At 36.9% G+C, this 22658-nt stretch overlaps 1 long non-coding RNA gene across 35 annotated transcripts in view; it reads right to left on the bottom strand.

The window, feature by feature from the left end:
- LOC102899317 overlaps positions 1-22658 on the bottom strand; it is a 582165-nt gene that overhangs the window by 317568 nt on the left and 241939 nt on the right. For 32 of the 35 annotated variants that reach the window (XR_006599459.1, XR_006599462.1, XR_006599457.1 and 29 more), the window contains 2 exons: positions 14168-14272; positions 13394-13567 (listed from right to left, as the gene is read on the bottom strand). The exons of the other annotated variants lie outside the window; for them this stretch is intronic. This is a non-coding gene — a long non-coding RNA (uncharacterized LOC102899317). The remainder of the gene's footprint in view (positions 1-13393; positions 13568-14167; positions 14273-22658) is intronic. 35 annotated transcript variants of the gene reach the window in all.

Genomic DNA, 22658 nt, shown 5'->3' with positions numbered 1-22658 from the left:
TTCTATCTTTTTTTTTTTTTTTTTAGATTCCACAGAAAAGTAAGATCGTATAGTATTTATCTTCATCTTTTATAATGGATCCAATGACATCTGGTCCAAGACGCCTTTCTGTTCTGTAATTAGACTTGTTTTTCTACCTCGGAAATTCACACAACTCAAGTACAGTACCTGAAAATGATATTTAGTATAGTTTATGAAATGAATTAATTTTAAGTAAAGCCCTACAGAGATGAATTTGTAGCTCTTATCAGCTCTGTCTTAAAATTAGAATTAAGCATAATTTCATTCCTCTCTTTCCACTCAATGGAAAATGGAAAAGCAAAATCTCTATATTTATGTTACCTTGAAAAATTAAAAGTTAACTTTAATCCAATTACTAATTTTCTAATTTCTTCCATCCCTCTGGAAATTAATTTGTTAATACATCACGAATCAATAATATATTAGTAAGAGGGGTGCCTGGGTGGGTTGGTCAGTAGAGCGTCCTACTTTGGCTCAGGTAATGATTTTGTGGTTCACGAGTTTGAGTCTTGCATAGGGCTCTGGGCTGATAGCTGAGGGTGGAGCTGCTTCAGATTCTGTGTCTCCCTCTATCTCTGCCCCTGCCCCACTAGCATGTGCGCTCTCTCTCCCTCTCTCTCTCAAAAATAAACATTAAAAAATTTTTTTAATAATATGTTAGTAAAAGACCATGTGTTTTATAATCTTTGGAACATAATTATAGAGAATCTTATCTCTTGGAGAGAATCCTGTTGAATTTTAGGACTGTCTTATGTTTTTGGTTGACCTTGACTTTTTAAAAATACTTTGAAAAGCATATCTATCTAAATTGTTCCTACTGAAATCCATAGGAAGCAGTAATAGATTTCAGAAAATGGGTAAAATTTAAAGGTCTCATCATGTACATCATCAGGCAGCATTGTTGCTACATACACTGTACCCTTTTTGTTCAAATTTGCTTTTGTTCAAGGAAAGGAAAAAAAGAGAAACCCCATGCACCTTGTTGCTCTGTGAATTCTCCAGCTTGCAAGTGTCTGAGAAGCTGCCAGAACCTTTGATTTGTTTTGTAATCTTTAAGCTCTTTAAAAGGACCTTGACATTCTGCTTACCTTCTTCATTTCAGGTACCTATTAAACATCAGACTTTAATGATTTTCTAACTATAACTGCAAAATTACTTTGCTCATTTTTCTGATGTCACAGCCTTTATCACACAATTCTTCCCTTTCCTTATTTGCTCTAGGGTGACATTGAGGGCACGGACATCAAAATCCTTTTTTGTTTTCTATCCGATTCCCTGGACACACAATGCTCCTTCCAGCATCCTTATGTTCCCTCAAATTCACAAAGCTTCCCCCCTGACTGTAAGTCATCACCAAAGTGAAAAAAAAAAAAAGCATTTGGTGAACTGATTTTCTCTCTTACACACAGTGCATACAAAGCACCTCATTATATCTTGGTGTGGCCTAGTAAACTGCAGAGACGTGATGGTCACTGAGGAGCTTCTACACTATGCAATTCTGATTCCTTCACCCTTTTACTTGCACTCTAAGGAAAATAATCTCTAGGATGAAGGAATCTTATAAGCATCTCAAATTGAACTCCCTCTTTCCCCTGCCATTCCCACCACTACAACCTACCTTGTCAGTGTCACCCGATGCTCATCTAACAACCCTTCTCTGAAATCACTTTCACACAAATCTCTTACTCATCCATCGGACCTTTAAAAGAAACCGTTTGAATTTAGTAAGCTCTTTTCATATATTTCTCATCCTCTCTGGGAAAGGATTTTATTGATCCATGAATGTCATGACATTTCCAAGATGATGGCAGTTATAGAATTTTTAACATGGGCAAGACTTGGTTTGGGACAAGACAGATGACAAATGGGGAACTGGTGATGATACACATTATATACTACAAAATATTAGGGTAGAAGAGAGCACATGTGTATATGCCAGGAAGGTTCAGTAATAGATCAGCCCTTGAAATAAAACTTAGTTAAGAATGAAGCAGTGAGGAAAACAAGAGTATCTATTCTTAAGAGAAAAATAAAACACCCATTAAAATTGCAAGTGAAACTTCTGATTTGGACCATATATTTTATTTATGTCAGCGAGCAATAATTATGGTGGAATGTGTTTCCACACTATATATAATTAATTTGCACATAGGTAATTATTTTGTACACTCTATTTCTATATAGTAAGAAAACAGGGGATTTGTAAATAAGGACAGTGAAATAATACATTCAATTATGGTAAAGACATATTTATTTTAGGATACTTTGATGCCTAAGATAAATAGAAAAAAAGAGGAAAAAGAAGTGAGATGAGAGATTGGAAGTTTACTCAAGACACTAGAAAGGGGCTGAAAAATTGGGGGTTGTTAAACATAGGAGGGAAAGCTTACATTTATAAAGAGTTTTTTTCCCCCAGGAAAAAACGAAAATAAAATTATTCCTGACTATTGTTTATTCAAAGGTTTATTGAACTTAACTTTACAGCATTTGGATAAAGAGTTTTTAAATGCCTATCGTCCATGAGCCTAAGAAGCAAAAACTTCTTTTCCTAGGATAATAAGTCAGGTGTCTGCTATTGACAAAGACTGGCCGCTAGATATCCTTGCAATGCAGTTTAGTTAGGTCATTCTGAAAATTATCTGTCCTTCTCATGTCTATCAGTAAGGCATTCTCAAACAAGAGGTCAAAGAGTTAGTAATTTTCAGTGAATAAGCGGTTCCAGCAACGAAGCAAAAAAGAAAAAGTGGGGAGTAGGGAGCAAAAGGAAAGAATAGCACTCTAATAAATGCAACCCTGTAGCTCAATGAGACTCCTACCTAAATAAGAGTTAATCAGCATTTTCTAAATGCACAATATAGAAAAATTTCTTATCAATTTTTTTTTCAACGTTTATTTATTTTTTTGGGACAGAGAGAGACAGAGCATGAACGGGGGAGGGGCAGAGAGAGAGGGAGACACAGAATCGGAAACAGGCTCCAGGCTCTGAGCCATCAGCCCAGAGCCCAACGCGGGGCTCGAACTCACTGACCGCGAGATCGTGACCTGGCTGAAGTCGGACGCTTAACCGACTGCGCCACCCAGGTGCCCCATCAATTTTTGATCGCAGTACAGATATCAAAGCAATGTCTCGGTTACTGACTGGTTTTAGACGGTGAGTATGTTCCATCATAATCTAGTGACCATTTACCTATTTCTATTTTCAACTTTGAAATAAAGTAGCATATGCTATGTGATATCAAGGCCCAGGGTTAAAATTTTAATTTATTAATTAAGGTAAATTTTAAGGCAAACTGCCTAAATAAACAAAAAAATATATACTTTTTAATAGGTTTCTCAATTTGTTTTAGAACCTTATTACACTAATGAAAACTTCATGAAGTGACCAAGAGATAGCTTGGGAGAGAAAGACACTCTTGAGTTAGGTTTTGAGAGAAGGCTTCAAAATTTCATTCAAATAGTGACTAGCTGTCAGAGAACTATTAACGTAGTCTGACAAAAATCCACTGAATATATACTATGTTTGGAGAATGTAGTAGTGTTTTATAACATACAAAGATGACTAAACCTGGTTCCTAGACTTCAAGATGATAAGATAGTAGGCTTTTGTCATGGGATCAATCAAATTGCCTTGCCTTTTTTCTGATGTTTATAGAGCATTTATCTAGCAAATTATAAGAGACAGGAGCAGGTACTTCCCATTGCAAGTGTTAAGAAAAAATCCATACTGTAAGCATTGAAGTATTAATATGAACTAGAAAGCAGTTATATTGCAAAACTACAAGTGTATTATTTCTAGGGAATCAACAAATCCTACACAAAGGATATTTATTGTCTAAGCAATGGCCCCTTTGTAAACTCTACATATTTAAATTCTTAAGAGTTATTATTAATCCAAGTCTAGCTTTCCTGTCAATTCCCAAACTGAACAATTTATCCGGTGGGGATGGGGGGAAAGGTGGCCAGCTTGACAGGGCAGAATTCTATCCAGTAAAAATGTCTTTTTCAAGCATTTAGTCAACTAGAAGCTCTGTACCTCTGTGAAAAGTGCCAGAGCAAGTCCAGTTTGTCCAGGATGGGCAAGGTAAAATTTATGCTCTCATCTGATAGAATGGAAAAGGCAGAGATGATCAACTTAACCAGGCGAATCTAGCAATTTTTTTTTAATTTTTCATATTTTTTTTTAAGAGAGAGTGAGTGAGAGCCAGGGGAGGGGCAGAGGGAGAGGGGAGAGAGAAAATCTTAAGTAGGCTGCACTTCCAGCATGGAGCCCAAGCTCTATCTCACAACCCTGAGATTAGACCTGAGCCAAAATCAAGACTCAGATGCTTAACCGACTGAGCCACCCAGGTGCCCCAAATCTATCAATTTCTGAAGCAAGATATCCACCACTGAATTTCTGTGTTTCTATATCCAAAAGACCCTCATCATTCAGATTGTCTTTGTGTGTGGTGATGGGGCTTGAGGGACAGTTGTTTTCCAGCTGCATGGCTCACTTAAATATGTGTTGACCAGTCATCCGTACAGACAGAATCATTGTTATACCCAAAACCCAAATGTTAGCACTTCCAATCAATGCGATTGAGTAGAATCAGGGATGCAGCTTATTCTCCCCTAATTTTTCTCTATTTATAGACTCACTCAGTGACAGGTCTGATGCACAGGAGTGGGCTCTTACTCAACACATCTGCTCCCCATGTGTTGCTGAGTCACACATACTTTTTCGTTACCAAAAGTAACAAATATTTATTTTCTCCTTGACAGTCTCACAGAGTTGTTTGCAGCAGGGGGAAAAACAAGTGAGATTCCTTTCAGCTTTGCTCATAAAAAGATCACTAGTGTTGTCTGTCTCCACTACTAAGAGAGTTGTGGAAACCTTGGAATGTGTCCAGAATAGAGCAATGGAAATGCTTTGTCAAGAAGGTCTATGAGATCTAAAAGAATTGATATTGGCCTAGAAATAAAATTGTGTGCAATTACAGATTAAATCTTGCAGGTAAATAATATATATATTAGATTCGTCTACATCCGAGTTTTGTCTAAAACAAATATTTACAAACCCAGGAGAGGCTTCAGGGAACAGTTGAAATCCTCCCTCAAACATAATATCCGTGTTGATCATTAATTCTTGTATGAGCCTGGGACGGAATCAGGCACTATTTTCTAAAGGTAATGACAAAAAAGTACATTTTTCCTGAGACAGTGTCAGAGGGAAGAAGTGCAAACCTAGAATTTTCTGGATTTTTTTTATTTGCAATTTTCTATGTAATTCTTTCAATGGAAAATTACAACTTTGGACTTACACATAAAACCATGTCTGACCTAGAAGACAAGGAGTAAAAAGAACAGACAAGACTATATAATTTCTCTAAATCAGGTTTATAACTGAACTACAATTTTAGCCATATCTTTAGTCTTCTCAAAAGTCTTATAAATGAATGTCATCCAGATTTGATTGACTGATCTTTGTTTCACACCCTTCATAAAGTAGCCTGAAATAGCTTCTGGAAAACACTGCAAACTTGCTGAGTTTTAGCAGTCATCAACTTTATATTGTCATAATTTACTGTGGCTGAGTTATAATTAGGTTTCCTTATTAACTATAAAAGCTCCAGAAATAAAATTTCACAAATCATGTTGTTGCCATCTTATCTTGCCACAACCTCCTCTTAAAAAAAGACAACATCTCAGGGCACCTGGCTGGCTCAGTGAGTTGGGCGTCCCACTTCGGATCAGGTCATGATCTCATGGTCTGTGGGTTTGAGCCCCACTTCGGGTTCTGTGCTGACAGCTCAGAGCCTGGAGCCTGCTTCGGATTCTGTGTCTCCCTCTCTCTCTGCCCCTCCCCTACGCATGTTCTATCTCTCTGTCTCTCAAAACCAAATAAACGTTGAAAAATAATTTTTTTCAAAAGGACAACACCTCTAATTCACCATCATTAAGGATCCTCACTTAGACATTTTATACACTAAGAAGACCGACTTCATAGTGCAACAGTGAATCTGCCTTTTCTTTAAACTGGCTTATTTGCTATCTTAATTGCACATGGGTAAAATCACAAATATTCACAGGATAGGCTCTACAAAGACATATTTGCTGGTATAATGATCACTTTCCTTATATAATCTTGTAATGCGCTTAGCATGGTTACATATATTTAGGAAAAAAAATCCTTCTATCAAGGTGGCCTAAATCAAAAAAAAAAAAAAAAAAAATGTTAGCTGACTTGAACATCAGCGGCTGCTTCATGACCTTGATTGCGTTTAGATCACCTATATTCCCCTTGCTTCAGAAGAACCCACATTATGCTAATAACCCTACTTCCCAAAATATCTAACCGTCTCACATCTAGTTAAGCTAGTGCTGTACCAAAAGCATAGATCACCCAAGTGCTCAGGTGCTTATGGGAAATGCACCCTTCCCAATAAGTCATTTTGGCTTGCCACTGCAAGTGTTCATGCATAAAACATACAAACTAGTTCAAGAATTTCTATGAAAATATGTGCCTCAGAATATTTTCCATGATTTTAAAGCCATATATTTTAAATTGTACACCCAATGTAATTAGAAGACAGAGACCATTTTGAAATATATTTAAAACTTTAAGGAATTAGTTTTCTACTTATGGTTTTCCTAATGCAATCTCTGTTATTTATCTTTCAAAACAATTAAGTGAAATTTTTAAATTCCTTTTACTTTTTTAATACATAAAATTGACTTTCTGCTTAAATGTAAATTCCCTGTGGGACAGGAAATTCAGTCTCAAAATCTAATCTGTTTTCTAGTCTTAAAAATCATCTGACAGCTCTCCAAATGCAAAGTACACATACATTTTGAAAGTTAACCTTCTGGGAACATAAATAGAACAGGTAGAAGCACCTTGCTGTCTCATTGTATGTGTGGGAATGGCATAAATTGATTCAAAATCTATTAAGATTAATCTTTCAAAACTAATACTTTGTGGTTCGAAGGTTACTGAGATAGGTCCCCCTGACATGTTTTATCATATCTCAAAAGTGCCTTAAGGACTCACATATTATCTGATGTTTATCTAGGTTATTGGCTCATTCTATTCATAGCCAATCCAAGCTATTTCTTGTCAGTCAGAAACCGATAAAACTTCAAATACCATTCAAGAATATTTCTCCAGTAATGTAAATATCCCAGTGGCCATGCAGTAGTAAATTTTTGAAAACAGGTAGTCCATTGTATTTAAAAGTGTCTATTTTCATAGAAAGACTTTCAGGTGAATGACTAAATTCATGGTACCATATCTCTGCAAGCTAACTATTAAGAAACGTTTAATACTAGGTAAAATATAGTGTCTTTAAATATATGTCAATTCAAGAAATATGACATGGATAGAAAAGTAAATGTGGAATGAATGTGAAAATAAAGGCAGCCAATATGGATAACCCAGGTCCCAAACATTTTTCTCAAGAACAGAATTTTGGCAGAATTCCAGATTATAATTTCATTTTGCATTCATAAAGAAATTTTTTTTAATTTTTTTAAACGTTTATTTATTTTTGAGACAGGGAGAGACAGAGCATGAATGGGGGAGGGTCAGAGAGAGAGAGGGAGACACAGAATCTGAAACAGGCTCCAGGCTCTGAGCTGTCAACACAGAGCCCGACACGGGGCTCAAACTCACGGACCGCGAGATCATGACCTGAGCCGAAGCCGGATGCCTAACCGACTGAGCCACCCAGGCACCCCCATAAAGAAATTTTTAAAAATGATAACAGATTCCCTTTTTTTTCCTAATAAAACATCCATATAATTATTTGTGCCTCAAATGAGATTCTGGTAATTGGTGAAGACCTTAAAAAGCATGTGGAAGGAAAATTTGATTCTTTATCATTGTTACATCTCACAAAATTAAATTAATAATAAGCCCATAACAATCTATGTTTTCACAAAGGTAGAGAAGGACATTTATTGGCAGGGCAATTATCACTAGGAAGTGGCTATGTTACTAATATTTCCTGAATGTCATAGAAACTTAGAAACAAACAGAAAAATACTAAGATCTCTCTTCTGGAGATTTTGCTTTGTTTTGTTTTCATTCATTAAAGTAATCCAGATCTCATCATGATTTCATTATTTTATCCTTAAACATTATCCATTCCTTCTTCCAGGGAATGATGAATGCTCCTCAGAGGTGAGTTCCCGAAACCTTGTGTCAACATGGATAGAAGAGTGTGTCTAGCTGACCCACTGAGTAGGGACACTGCACTCAGCCATGACATAGACTGTAGAGATCAATTTCTTATCTTAAAACAAAACAAAACAAAACAAAACAAAACAAAACAAAACAAAACAAAACAAAACATACTCCTGATGTTCACTGCAGGTACCAGAAGCAAATTTCAGGGAGAGTGAGACTTAAACCATCTTCTACGGAATAATGAGGTTTTGGTTAGTAGCCATCTGAGATTAGAAAGTGGTATTCACAGGAAAAACACCATCTGGTTAAAATAATGAAACAATTTTAGAAATAAAGAATGTCAAGGAAGATCTTTTATCTGGCTATTGTAAGTATTCTAAAAAATATTTAATGTCTAGATTACTAAGCAATGGCATATACCTCTGGAGTAAAAGTATTTCACACCAATTACATTCTATCAGGTCTGTAGTTAATGTATTTACATATTCTGTGCCTATCCAGTTAATCATTTCTAACTTATCTTATGTGGTATTCTTTTGAAATACATTCAGGAATCAAAATAAAATATTTTCAAAAGAAAGATCTAATAAGCAAATGAGTAAACTCCAACAGCAGGAGCTCTATTTGAGTTTGTTTCCCTTTAGTCAGGGAAAACTTGTAAAAATGTTTAAGTAAATAAAACATTTAGCAAACATAGTAAAAAATCACTGACTTATTGGTAAGCCCTTATTTAGGAGTATAAGACTTTTAAAAAGGAACAGGAAAGGAAGAGGAAGTAGAAGATGGAGGACAAAGAGATTTTTATAGCAATAATCAGAGCTAGTAAATTACATTCCAAACTTGTACTCTAAGGGAAAAGTGAATCTCACAATATTTTTATTAATTCTGTGTTCAAACATCTGATCAAAGTTAAACCTTGGGGTGGGTAGATGAAAAAAGGATGTGAAAAAACAAGAAGAAAATCCAAACAGTAAGCTATTGTTGATATAATTCATCTAAAATCTCAGTCATGTTAAGACCTCAATTCAGTAAGAAATGTTATCTCTGTTTGGTTAAGAGTAGATTGGCCCAGTCTAGTATCACAGATAAGGAAATCGAGGCTCACCAAAGATCTTAAGTAAATAAATGACAGAATTGGATTTTATTATACAGTATTAGGATTGGAAATCAACCAAGCTCCCCTGATAGAAGTCAAATCTTCCTACGAATCTTATAACTTAGTACAGAAAACTGTGAATCATTACATGTTGATTGTCTTCCTATGATTCTTATTGCTTAGTATAGAAAACTGTCAATCATTAAATGTTGATTGACAAAAATACCTAGAATCCCCAGAGACACCATTTGAACTTCAAGGAAATTAAATGATTTATCCCACAATATTTAACTAGACCTCCTCCCTAACTCATACAACCTAAGATCTCATTTTTTTTTTCATTACATAAGATACCCCTCTCAAGGCAGTTAAAAAACAACAATAACAACAACAACAACAACAAAAATGAACCTTTCAGATTCCTGGCCCTAACCATGTATTATGCTCTCTGCCCTTGTTAGCCATACTTCTTTTTAGCCATACTACTTTTCTCTCTGCTTGCCCCTCTGCACTGCATCTAGAATTTATCTAGAAGCATTCACAGGGTATCCAATGAGGAACTCAATTTTTAAAGCAAGGAAGAGGCACATCTGTTCCTTGGTAGCTTTATGATTAGTTGACTTAAAAAAGGGAATTTCCTTTTTTGTTAAAGTTCTAACCATTTTAAAAAGTAAAAACAAGGGTGCATGGGTGGCTCAATCAGTTGAGCATCCGACTCTTGATTTTGGTTTAGGTCATGATCTCAGGGTTGTGGGCTCGAGCCCTGAATCAGGCTCCATGCTCAGATTCTCTCTCTCTCTCTCTCTCCCTCTGCCCCTCTCCCCTGCTCGTACGCGTACGCTCTCTCTCTCTCAAATAAAAATAAATAAATAAAGTAAAAATATATACCTTATAATAATTGTGTAACAGTGGGATGGGGAAGAAAAAATGTAGGAAAATATAGTGGCATTCTCTATTTTTATTTGCTAAATGTGGCAACCCAATTCACAAAAATGTAAACTCTTCACTCAATGTAACAGGGAGTATTCAAGGTAATTTGGATTTTATATTAGATACCACAGATGCTAAGTACATGCCCACTAGGTAATAATCTATTTAGGGAATAAACACCTTCAGTCTTTTTTAAATATTTATATGTTTTATTTTATGACTAAATATTATCATTGAACTAAAATAATTTATACAGCTACAAACATGAAAACATTACCCGTGGATGTAATTCAAGCAAGTGTAAGTATCACCTGTCAGTTGGCTGCTACGAAAACAACTTATAATTAAAACAAACTTAGATTAATTCAATTTCTTTAAAATTCTTTGCAAATACAGTACAGCTATTTGAGAAATGGAAACTAATTTGACTTCCATTACTCATAATTAGCATTTGTTAATAAGGCAAGAACTTTTATAAAAGCTGTAGCATTTCTGCTTCCAACAGTGGAAGATGTGGCTATTATTAAATTAAAACATAATTGTTTAGCTTAGATAACTTGCCTAAAATGACTCAGAATTATGAAATTTTGAAAATAGCCCCTCTGGGTTGGATTCTTCCTGAAAATAAAACTTGCTTTATATTCTCAAATATCCCATCCCAAAGACTGCCAAAATATTAATGGATATTTCATGATAGTTTGAACGCCTTTTTCTCTTTTTATGTAAAAATCAACGTGTAATAGACGGGGAAAGGATAGTCTGCTCCTCCGGTCTTACATGTCCATAAAAATGTTTTGTACAACTTCACAGAATAACTAAATAGAAAAAGAGTCATTTTATGCCTAATATCTGGCTAGAATTTAATTTCCATTTTACATTTATTTTCGACAAAGGAAACTTTACTTAACCACCCGGTGTGACTGCACTGAATTGTCACGACTTCCTTGGCCTTTCCAATTGTTCCACTCAAGAACATTCAGGAAACCCTGCTCATCACTGCTGTTGCTCAGTCCTGTCATTTTTCCTCTATCTTCTTGTTCTAAGGCTTTTAAAATTCCCTTCCTTAACAAAGACCCTCATGACTAAGAAATGCAAAAGAAAGAATGCTAATCTTTCCACCCCTAATTTTTTTTTTCTCCCTGGCACATTTCAACCCTACAGTGAAACAACCCCGGATTAACGCTTGTTTCACTTTCCTATCGGTGCTTGCATGGAGTGAGCTACACATGCTTCATGCAAAATAGATGGTGAATTTTAGGTGCTACATAACTATGTTTTTTTGTATGTTAACCCATGAAGGTTCTCTACATTTCAGAATTTTTGAAATCAGGGACATTATCATTTTGAAATAATTTTGTAGATCCTGTAGATGTTCATGTGACATAAAAATAGCATGATATAAAATTTGGTTTAAATTTGCTCAGCACTGGCCTAAACTAAGTGGATGTCCCATTGTTGTTAATGCATAGTGTTTCAAAAAAGCTATGAAAATATACCTATAAAGGTCTACGTCAGCAAATTAAAAATGTAGGGGTTGAAAAGGAAGTCAAATATATTGATTCTCACAATGACCAAAAAATAAATTTAAGTCATTTTACTGTGAGGGGAAAAAAAAAAAAAAAGATGAGAATTTTAGGTCTTCCAGGTGATCCTACAATATCCTGTTGTATTTTAAACAAAGGATGTAATTAATTGTCCTGACATTCATTTACAAAGGTGTATTTCATCAATATATTCTTAGAAGTTTAGGCTGATCGTTGTCCCCAAATACCAAGATATTAAAAGATCCATTTGCTCAGCTAATATACACAAAGCAGTGAAGTATCCAGAGTCTGGGTTTTTAGTCACTATGCTTAATCTGAATCTAAATAGAAAACAAAACAAAAACAAAACAAAAATAAAAACGCAACAAAATCTTTGATAGAAATCTTGTCTAAAATGATGGGTACTAGAAGGGACACCTGGGTGGCTCAGTTGGTTAAGCATCTGACTCTTGGTTTCAGCTCAGGTCCTGATCTCCTAGATTCATGGGTTTGAGCTCCACATGGGGCTCTGTGCTGGCAGCATGGAGAGATTCTCTTTCTCTGCCCCTCACCCCACCCCCCCCTCAAATAAACTTAAAAAAAATTTTAAATAAAGACAATAAAATGGATACTAGAAGTTGATCAGTTAATCAAAAAAGTCAGTTAAAGTAAGAAATTATCTTAAGCAATTTATTACATAAACAGACAGATATGGAAAAAGACTGAGATATGCACAGAGGTGACCATATTTCCATATACGACCAAACATCTTCTCTCAGTAGATATATTAGTGTTCAACAGGCACTGAGCTAAATATTAAGTGTAGGTGGTTTATTTGAAAAAATTATCCCCAGAAAACACAACTAAGAATGCAGTTAAAGCGATTCAGAGAAGGGAGGAAAATCAACAATGTGTAGTTTTAGCTATGGCTACTGAAATCCGACCATACTGAAGACCCTCTAAGAAACTATGTGGTACATCTAAGAAGAAACAGGCTCTGGCTGTATTTTTATTCCCTGATTCTCAAGCTTCACTGAATCAGGGTTGCACCTGGGGTATTAAATCCCTAGCCCTTTGGGTGGCCTTATCCTTGGACTGAGCGAGATTCTGTAGCCCTAAGGAAATTGCTTAGGCAGAAAGTCAGAGAAATGTAAATACTTAGTCTGAAATTCTGTAAAGGTGTTGGGTACTCTGTGTTGAAACCTAGGGAAAGTGATGTGAATGGAGCATCAAGCATCCCCAGAGTCTGCTATTATTATGGATGGGGGAGGGTGGGTGGGTGGGGTCCCTGGTTGGAATTTCTCATTGTTTTTCTTGATTTCACCAAAACCATCCTCTATTTTCTATAATATCCCAGTCCTAGAGTTGGAAATTATATTTCTAGAGTGAGAAATTAAAGATACTTGGAAAGTAATCAAAGTGTAGATTCTTTCCGACGATTTAGTTTTCATAATATTATGTTTTCTTCAAACCTGTATAGTCATTTTACCCTCAACTAATTCTGTCATGTTCTTTTTAACAGTATTGAACAGTATTATTTTAACAATATTTAACAGTATGCAAAATAATGTTATAATAGATAATTAGCATTAAAAATACTCTAGGCATAAACATGTTTGGGAACACATGCTGAATCTTGATAAATGTACAACTTACCTGGTAGAAGAGTGAAGGCAGTGGGGTCGGATTTCTGCTTTCCTCAGACACCAGGTGGAAATGTTTAGCAATGAAGGTGCAACTATGGGTTGGTTGATCTTATGGATTTGTTAGGTGGAACTGCTTTCAAAAAGTTGCTGGTTTTTACTGCTGCCATGGATCTTACTCTTAGTCCTAGAAAAGTCTCATTTTGATTATTTACATTTTAATTTTTTTTTGATGTTTATTTATTTGTGTGAGACAGAGAACACAAGCAGGGAAGAGGCAGAGAGAGAGAGGGAGACACAGAATCGGAAGCAGTCTTCAGGCTCTGAGCTATCCCTGCAGAGCCTGATGCAGACCTGGAACCCATGAACCCTGAAATCATGACCTGAGCAAAAGGTGGATGCTTAACCGACTAAGCGACCCAGGCGCCCCTGATTTTTAAAACAAAAGTGCATTTTTAAAAACAGAAGTGCAAAGGAAAAAAAAATGATTCATTGTGTGGCCTAGAATGGTCACACTATAGCCATGCACACTTACACCCAGATAACCAAAAGGGAAAGTCACTCCCATGACTAACTGATAAGGCAAGACCTCCATTCACCCAAAAATGAGGCAGTGAGATAAAAAAAAAATGAGTGAATTAAACAAATCCTTTAAGATAATAATGTGTCATAAACTCAGGCAATCACATATTTAAAATAATGATTCAAATATATTACCTTTGTAAGAATCAATCACATAAGACAAATTCTAAACAAAAATATAAAGTGAGTAAGTCTTTGGCCTTACTTTGTTCTCCTGTCTTGAAACTTCTCTTACTTACAGGCACTTTGGCCCTTCATGACAGTCTATCTTCCAAATTCTCCTTCTTCAATTTCTAGCATAGCATCATTGCTAAAAAAAAAAACAGATTGTCATCCCAGAACTTCGTTTCCAGACCCCTCCTTTATCTAAATGGGGCCAGTTCTAAATGATAGAAAATGGATGGAAGCAATGTGTATTACTTCTTGGCCTAGATATTTGAAAAACAGGTATGCCTTCTCCTCATTTCCATTTCAATCTATTGGCTGGATATAAAGCTCAGAGTGAACTGGAAGCTGATAAATCTGCTGGCAGCCTGGTCCCTGAATAGCTGAAGGAACGGATCATGACCCTTTCCCAGCTCCTATCCCCTGACTTGGAACCACCTTTGACTACTGAGCTAAAGAGAAAAAAGATTAGATGGAAGCCTAAGTTTGAAGTAATGTTATGTGTTTCCCAAACCACTTCATTTTCTTGGCAATACAGGAAGATATAATACTGAAACTGCCTTCTTCTTAGGATGGGTTTATATCTCTTAGTTCTGGTTGGTGGATTTTGGGTAGAATTGATGTATACCACTTTCAAACACAACCATAAACACCTTGCATGATCCTGCATTCTCCCTATTCTCCCCTGCAGTCTTTTGGAGGTTTATATTGAAGACAGAAGGAGCCTAGGTCCCTAACTGACCAAGTAGAGTACCTTGAACTAACTGTGACATAAGTACTTATTAATAAGCTACTGAATTCAAAGTTGCTTATTTCAGAGCAGAGATCTTCCTCTAAATAATACAGAAACTAAAAACTTGAAGTGGGGTATTGCCATAACAGAAGCATAAAATGTATAGAATTGGTTTAGTGGCCAGATGGTGGATGATGACAAAACACGTATCACAGGCTGAGTGCTAGAGATCCATATTATCTATGGAACACATTTCGTAAATTGTCGCCTACACTCTGTGCCAGCTGAACTTATTCTAGGGAAAGAGGTTAGAAAACAAAACTACTAATAGTATGTGCCAGTTGTTTCTGCTGTGTTTGGTGACAGTTCTAATAAAGAGATGGACTAAGAAAAAGTAGCTAAGTTTGCAAGCAAAAATAAAAGAGAATGAACATTTAGAAAGGTGGGGGGCCTTGCTATATGCTTCCAGACTCCAACTAGTAAGAGGTGGAATTCATAAAATTCTTGAACAGAGTGACTCAGTCTTATGCCCAAATTCAGATTTGTAATCCAACCTTCCTAAGAAGCCTGATAGCCTCAAAAGAGCTGGCATTAGCAGAGTCAGAGGCTTGAAGATGAAGAAGAAAGAAAATTAAACAGATTTGTGAGCTATATCTGTTAGGCAGAAGCTAGATACGTGCAGTGGAAGGAACGCCCTGAGGCAGAGTCCCAAGTCCTTGAATGGGGGAATCGTAGACACAGGAAGAAGTTGGAGGCAAGGATGGTGACAAATAGGTTACACATTAGAAGCCACCAGGGCGTATTATCCTGATCTTGGGGCTTCCAAGACCTTAGGGCTGACAGACCAAGAGCCAGAGGTGCAGAGCATGTGCTCTCCGCTTCTACCTCTACTCCAGGATAAGATCTAGACTCATTCTAATGCATTTACATTGTGGGTATAGCCCTCCCCACCTTGGAGAAAGGCCATGACATTCAGGTACAAACCCTGTATAGTCAAAAATTCCCCCTCCCAATTTGTGGGAGGAGTTCCCCAAAGGATTGGAAGGGGCCTCTAATGGAGACCACCCCACTGTAAGTCACAGCTCTCCTTCCAGCCCAGAGAGACCCAATAATATCCAATCCCCAAACAACCTAGGAGCTGGTCCCATGTTGGAGAACCTGCCTGCCCTCCCACCTTGCAACTGCACTTGCCCTTTAATAAATGGCTTGGCACCTGCTACTTTCCTTCTGGCTGTCCTTATTCAAATGTAGATCCTCACATAAACCTTTTTCTGGGGAATCCAAGAACTGGGAACTCCATTCACACAACACAGACTCATCAGTAACATATCTAAGGAAGATCTTTAGGTGTGAATACTGGCACATGGAAGTGACAAAAACCAAATAGGTCAAAAGACACAAAATGTGTGAAAGAATTCTACCGACAAAAAAGTAAAACATGAGCCTGGTCTAAAACAATGGAGGATTTGTGGGGGAAAGTAAATGACAATCATCAGGCTACACAGGTGGCAAACCTAGTAGTCCTCAAGAAGAACATGCTCCCTAACACTTACTTCAGATGTCTATAAGGAAGACAATAAACAAGAAACAACCTCTCAGAGGGCAGAGCCAGGGAATCTCTATGGAGAAGATAGTTCAGGAGATTCCTCCCAGAGAATGGAATTAAGACCTCATTAAGGAGAGATGGCCTTCATAATGTTCACTAAGCAGGTTTCAGTATTTATTTATTCCAGAGTCTATTCTGTGGAGGCCATTCTTCACCTTTTCATATGAGAATGTTATCATGTCATTGTTGGGTTTTGAAAGATGGGAGCCATATAAACACTTTTTTCAATTTATAGATTCTGGCCCAGTGGAATAGATAGTGCATCACCTGGAGATTCAAGACTTTGAACTGGAGGAAGTGACTGGATTAACTTTGGGTTATCTGCATCATTAGAGAGGTCATTAATGTTTTCTATATTTAGAAGAAACAGTGCAACAGATACTTCATACTTGAAGGACTGACTCTGGAAGAGAAAACACTATGTGCTCACCAAATGCTCCTTCTTCCTTAGCACATGGGAAGGCTACGTTATTCACAAATCCTTTGGGCTTGGGGGCTAGGGGAGGGGATCATATGATTGAAACCTGGCAAAGAAATGTGAGTAGAATTGATGTGTGCCACTTCCACACATGGCAAAAAAAAAAACAAAAAACAAAAAACACTTATGTGATTATATATGCTCTTTCTTCCTTTTTGCAGAGATATTAGGAACTACTTCTTGAGAAGAGCATAGTCACACAATGGGAGGAACATAGGTCTGTGAATGACTGCGTGAAGCAGACTCTCACCTGCCCACACAATACACTGGGAGATGTAAATAAACAATGAGCATGCATTATGCTAAGTCATTAGGTATTGGAATTTAGTATAGCAGTATATTAGTCTCTAAAGATCAGCTTGACAAATTACCACAAATTCGGTAGCTGAAAACAACATAAATTTATTCTCACATAGTTCCAGAGGCCAAAAGTCCCAAATCAAGACATCTGCCGGGTCATAGTCCCTCCTAACACTCTAGACGAGTCCTTGTTCTTCCAGTTTCTGGAGGCTAGTAGCTACTTTTGGCATTTCTTGGCTTTTGGATATCATTCTAACCTCTACCTCCATTTTCACATTGATTTCTCCTTTGCATCTCTGTGTGTCTCAAATGTCCCCTTGTCTTTCCAATGACAGATGTTATTGGATTTAGGGCCCATCATTCCACCTCCTACTAGCATTTAGCCTACTCAACTAATTAAGTGCTCAAGTTATGCTACACATTGTTTTTTGTAAGAAAATATTAGCATTTGCTACCCAGATCACAGGTCAATGTTTCAAAATCTGTAGTAATCTAAATATTTTAAGTGGGTACACATATGAATATTAAGAATTATACTCATCATTTTTAAGGTTCATTCTTAATGATATAAAATGTCTCATTAAAATACATAAATGTCAAATAACTGAAAGAAAAAAAAAACTTCTATTAGTAAGCAGTAGAAAAGCCCCTTGAAAACAAAGGGGCTTTCCTAATATCCTTGAAATTATGGCATCAGGAGGCACTAAAATGACAGCACGTAAGAAGAACAAAGGTGGCCTCTGAGACTAGGAAACAGATCCTTTTGAACAAGACTATTGTAGGTAGTCTCCAAGTTTGGACAAATGGCATCCAACAGTGACTAGCTTTTGAAAAGTTGCTAAGCTTCCACCTATATCCTCATTTTGGAAAGATAAGTCAATCACACTCCTTTTTTTTTCCCACTGTGCCAATACAGGGATAGCTTCTTTAGTTTAACTGTCAGTGATCATATAAACTAAAACACAGAAACAAGTATGTATCAGGAGAAGCCATGCTGAAGAACCACACAGAGCCTGAATGTTGGATCAAAGCAGAGCTTCCCTCTGTCCAACAAACAAAACATTTTATAACAAGAGTCACATATCCCTAATACTGACCCATCAAATGAGAGAACAAAGACAACAGCATAAGTCTGGGTGGCTCAGTCAGTTAAGCATCCGACTCTTGATTTCAGTTCATAGTTTCCTGAGTTTGAGCCCTGTGGTGGGCTCTGTGCTGACAGTGTTGAGCCTACTTGGGATTCTCCCTCTCTGCCCCTTCCCGGTTTGCCCTGTCTCTGTCTCTCTCAAAATAAATAACTTAACTTAATTAATTAAAAGCCATTTCAGGTGGCCTGGGTGGCTCAGTACCTCAAGCACCTGACTTTGGCTCAGGTCACGAATTCACTGTTCCTGAGTTTGAGTTCCACATGGGGTGAGCTCAAGCCCTGCTTCGATAAACACAAGCCCCTCTTCACATAAGCCCTGCTTCTCTCTCTCTGCTCGTCAACTCATTTGTGCTCGCTCTCTCTCTCTCAAAAAAAAAAAAACCAAAAAACAAAAAAGAAAAAATGTTTCAGCAGGGACATGCCAACTGGTCTTATATAAATCCTCACCAAAAGAAAATATTTCAAAGACTTCATCATAATCTCTACAATCTTAAGCACTTGCACCTGAATATTCATTACAGATATTTCAACAAACATGAGCCCTATTATCATTTATGTAAATTCACATCAATCTTAAATTGAACATTATTGGAACAAATATATTTTTGGCTTATTACAAAGATATGTAATTAAGACATCAAAAAGCAGAACTAAGTCACATTCTTATAAATACATTATGGCCCAAATTTTCCTAAAGTCAACAGAAAGGAAAGACAATTAGCACGTTATTGGTATTCGTGTTCATTTTGTTCCAATTTCCAAAGCTATTCATTATATTTATTTTAATGCTTTGGCTAGAGGTTTCAGTCAAATAAAGTAAGTGTATAATATTTCCCTTATTTATATACTTAACACTACTTAAGAAAAAATGTATGTTAACTTGAGGATAGGATTGCAAACTAAAGAATAATAATGGAATTGCAACATTTCCTTCCCTACGTTGACCATTAAACACCCCAACACCAATAACAACAACACTGCTCTGGACATTAACCAGCAGTCAAGCATGTATTACATGATAAGAGAGCTAAATTTTTGCATTTCTTCTCATCTTATTTTCCATATGACCTTAGTAAATAATTCCTTTCCTGACTACTGTGTAAAGAAAATATGAACCTAATAACAGAATTTCAATTTGGAGATTTCTGGACAATAACTTTTAATAACTTTTAGCTTTTAATTATCTTTAATCAAACCTTGAAGCTTTGTTAAAATAAATCTGTTGATTCAATTGGTTTCGGGTAGGGACAGTAATCACACATTTCTAAAAATTTCCTTGGAGATGCCAATGTTGCTGGTTCATGGACCATACTTCGAATAACAAGGCTGTAGTCACATTAGAGTAATATTCAATTTTCGTTTCATTAAATTCATATTGGCTACAATGATGACAGAGCCATATAATACTAACATACAGCAACAACAACATCTAAAAAGAAAAAAATACACAAAAGGAAATATAACAACTTTAGAGTTTTTAAGCCCCCCATTTATATTCTTTGAACATATTTTGCATATCCTAACTGCAACAAACACATAGCTAGCTCAGTAGCCAACACTTCTCAACTACGCTAACAATTCAGAACTACACTAACGCTTTCTCAGGCAGATTTCCTTGCATCTTGCTCATTTATTTATTTTTCATATTTTCAGTGTCCGCAAGTGCTCTTGGCAGCTTAGCAAGAGCTCATCTCTCATTTCACAGCCATATGCTGCTTAAGTAATGACAAAGCCCCTTTGCACAAATGGAAAAATGAACATCCTTAAAAGCATCTCTGAGCTCTCGCCAAAAGGTGCCACTTCTTTGAGATCATTGTTCAAACCCAACTTGAAGGAATATTTGCCTGATTTCCTGCACTATATTCATTCAGATTTGTCACAATGCTACCCATTAGGATCACCTACCCAAAGATCACCACTTGTCGGGGCGCCTGGGTGGCTCAGTCGGTTGAGCGTCCAACTTCAGCTCAGGTCATGATCTCATGGTTCGTGGGTTTGAGCCCCACATTAGGCTCTGTGCTGACAGCTTGGAGCCTGGAGCCTGCTTCGGATTATGTGTCTCCCTCTCTCTCTGTTCATCCCCTGCTCTCACTCTGTCTCTCTCTCTCTCACACACACACACAAAAATAAAGATTTAAAAAAATTTAAAAAAGAAGAAAAAGAACAAAAATAATAACAAGAGACCACCACTTGTCAAAAAGAGAAACTTGCTGGAAATCAGTCTAACAATTCACCTGAAAAATTAGGTTCTTTAGAAAACCTCAAAATTTTGTTCATTGTTACATGCATGTATGTGTACAAACACACGTATATAAATTAAGTTTACAAATATGGAGAACTTAAAAGTAGAGTGAGAAAATTAAACTATTAATAACAGAAATATTTGACAGAAGTATAAACAGCCCTATTTTCTAAATAATGTTTCTTTGTACCTGAAAATAATATGCTTACTTAGAAGTAGCATGGAATAATGGTTAAAGATATGTATACTAGAATCAGAGAGACTTAGTGTAAATCCCAGTTCTGCTTTCCAATAGCCATGTGACACAGGACATTTAACCATTCTAGATCTGTTTTTGTTTTTGTTTTTTTTCCAATAGCTTCTGCTTCAGAAATTTGTACTAGCTTTTGCTACATAGCAAAACCCACAAAATCATGTAGGCATAGAATAACAAACAATATTTTCTTTTTTTTTTTAATTTTTTTTAACGTTTATTCATTTTTGAGACAGAGAGAGACAGAGCATGAATGGGGGAAGGTCAGAGAACGAGGGAGACACAGAATCTGAAACAGGCTCCAGGCTCTGAGCTGTCAGCACAGAGCCTGACGCGGGGCTCGAACTCACGGACCGCGAGATCATGACCTGAGCCGAAGTCGGACGCCCACCCGACTGAGCCACCCAGGCGCCCCAACAAACGATGTTTTCTAACTCAAAGTTTTACATGTTGGCTTGGTGAGTCCATCTGTGGATTAAGTTCAAGCCAGCTCCATTCAGGGACCTGGATTGGATAGACAGGTGCTACAAGGAGGGATGTTTCCTTCATGGTGGAGTTCTAAAGCTTCCAAGGAGTTAGGTAGTAAAATGTGCTGCTTCTTAAGACCCAGGTTCTACACAATGACAATGCCACTTCAGCTTACATTTGATTGGCCAAATTATATGGCATGTCCTTCATCAAGGAGGTGTGGAAAAAAAATCTCTCCCTCCGAGGTACTAAGGAGAGAGGCAAAGACAATTATCTGAACAATCATCTAATATTCCCCCAATTTCTTGTGAGGGTTCTAAAATGCAGTTAAGATGCTTAGAGACTGGTATACAGTAAGTACTCAGCAAATGCTTAGGAAAGAGAGATTTAGAGCAACACTAAGAATCTGGCTGATGGTTCACCAGCCATTTCCCTGTATTTCATTTAGATACACAGGTCAACCACATTTTCCAGTTTCCCTTACATTTCGGTGCAGTCATTTGTCTGAATCCTGACAATGCAAAGTGAGATGAAGTAAAATATGAGACCTCAGCCTGTCTCAAAAAATCTCCCTGACAAACTGCGATGTGGCTTAAAACAGAGGTACCAGAGGAAGAACCAGACAGAGGTTGTAGACAAAGATGTCCACCAGAATTTTTGTGAGATAGAGATGTTTCATAGCTGTACTTCCCAACAGTTACTAGCCAAATGTGGTTACTGAGCACTTGAAAAGTGGCTACTGCTACTGAGGAGTTGAATTTTTCATTTTAATCCATTTTAATCAAATTTTTTAAAATTTTTAACATTTTTTTTTTATTTTTGAGAGAGAGAGAGAGAAACTGTGAGTGGGGAGGGGCAAAGAGAGAGGGACACACAAAATCCAAAGCAGGCTCCAGGCTCTGAGCTGTCACCACAGCAGGACCTGGAACTCAAAAACCTCGAAGATCATGACCTGAGCCGAAGTCAGATGCTTAACCGACCAAGCCACCCAATCCATTTAAATTTAATAGCCACATGATTAATGACTATCACTATTACGGCTCTAGGGAAGGACAAAGACTCTAGATAGCAAGAGCCTGCAAGGTTGCATGCCAATTAGCTGATTTAACTGTGACATAAGCGAAAAAAAATTTTTTACTTTGTTAAAAACTACTGAGATTTGGAGATTACGTGATAGAGCTGTTAACCTACTCTAATAGGAACTATATAAAACAGAGTTAAGCATGAAGGCTTTAGCATTAGACAGGGTGAAGTTTTAATCCTGACTCCATAATTTACTAGCTGCGTAATGTTGGGCAAGTTAT

Source organism: Felis catus, chromosome B3 (assembly GCF_018350175.1).
Source record: "Felis catus isolate Fca126 chromosome B3, F.catus_Fca126_mat1.0, whole genome shotgun sequence".
Lineage (NCBI taxonomy): Eukaryota > Metazoa > Chordata > Mammalia > Carnivora > Felidae > Felis > Felis catus.
This window is presented reverse-complemented; position numbering and strand designations above follow the sequence as displayed.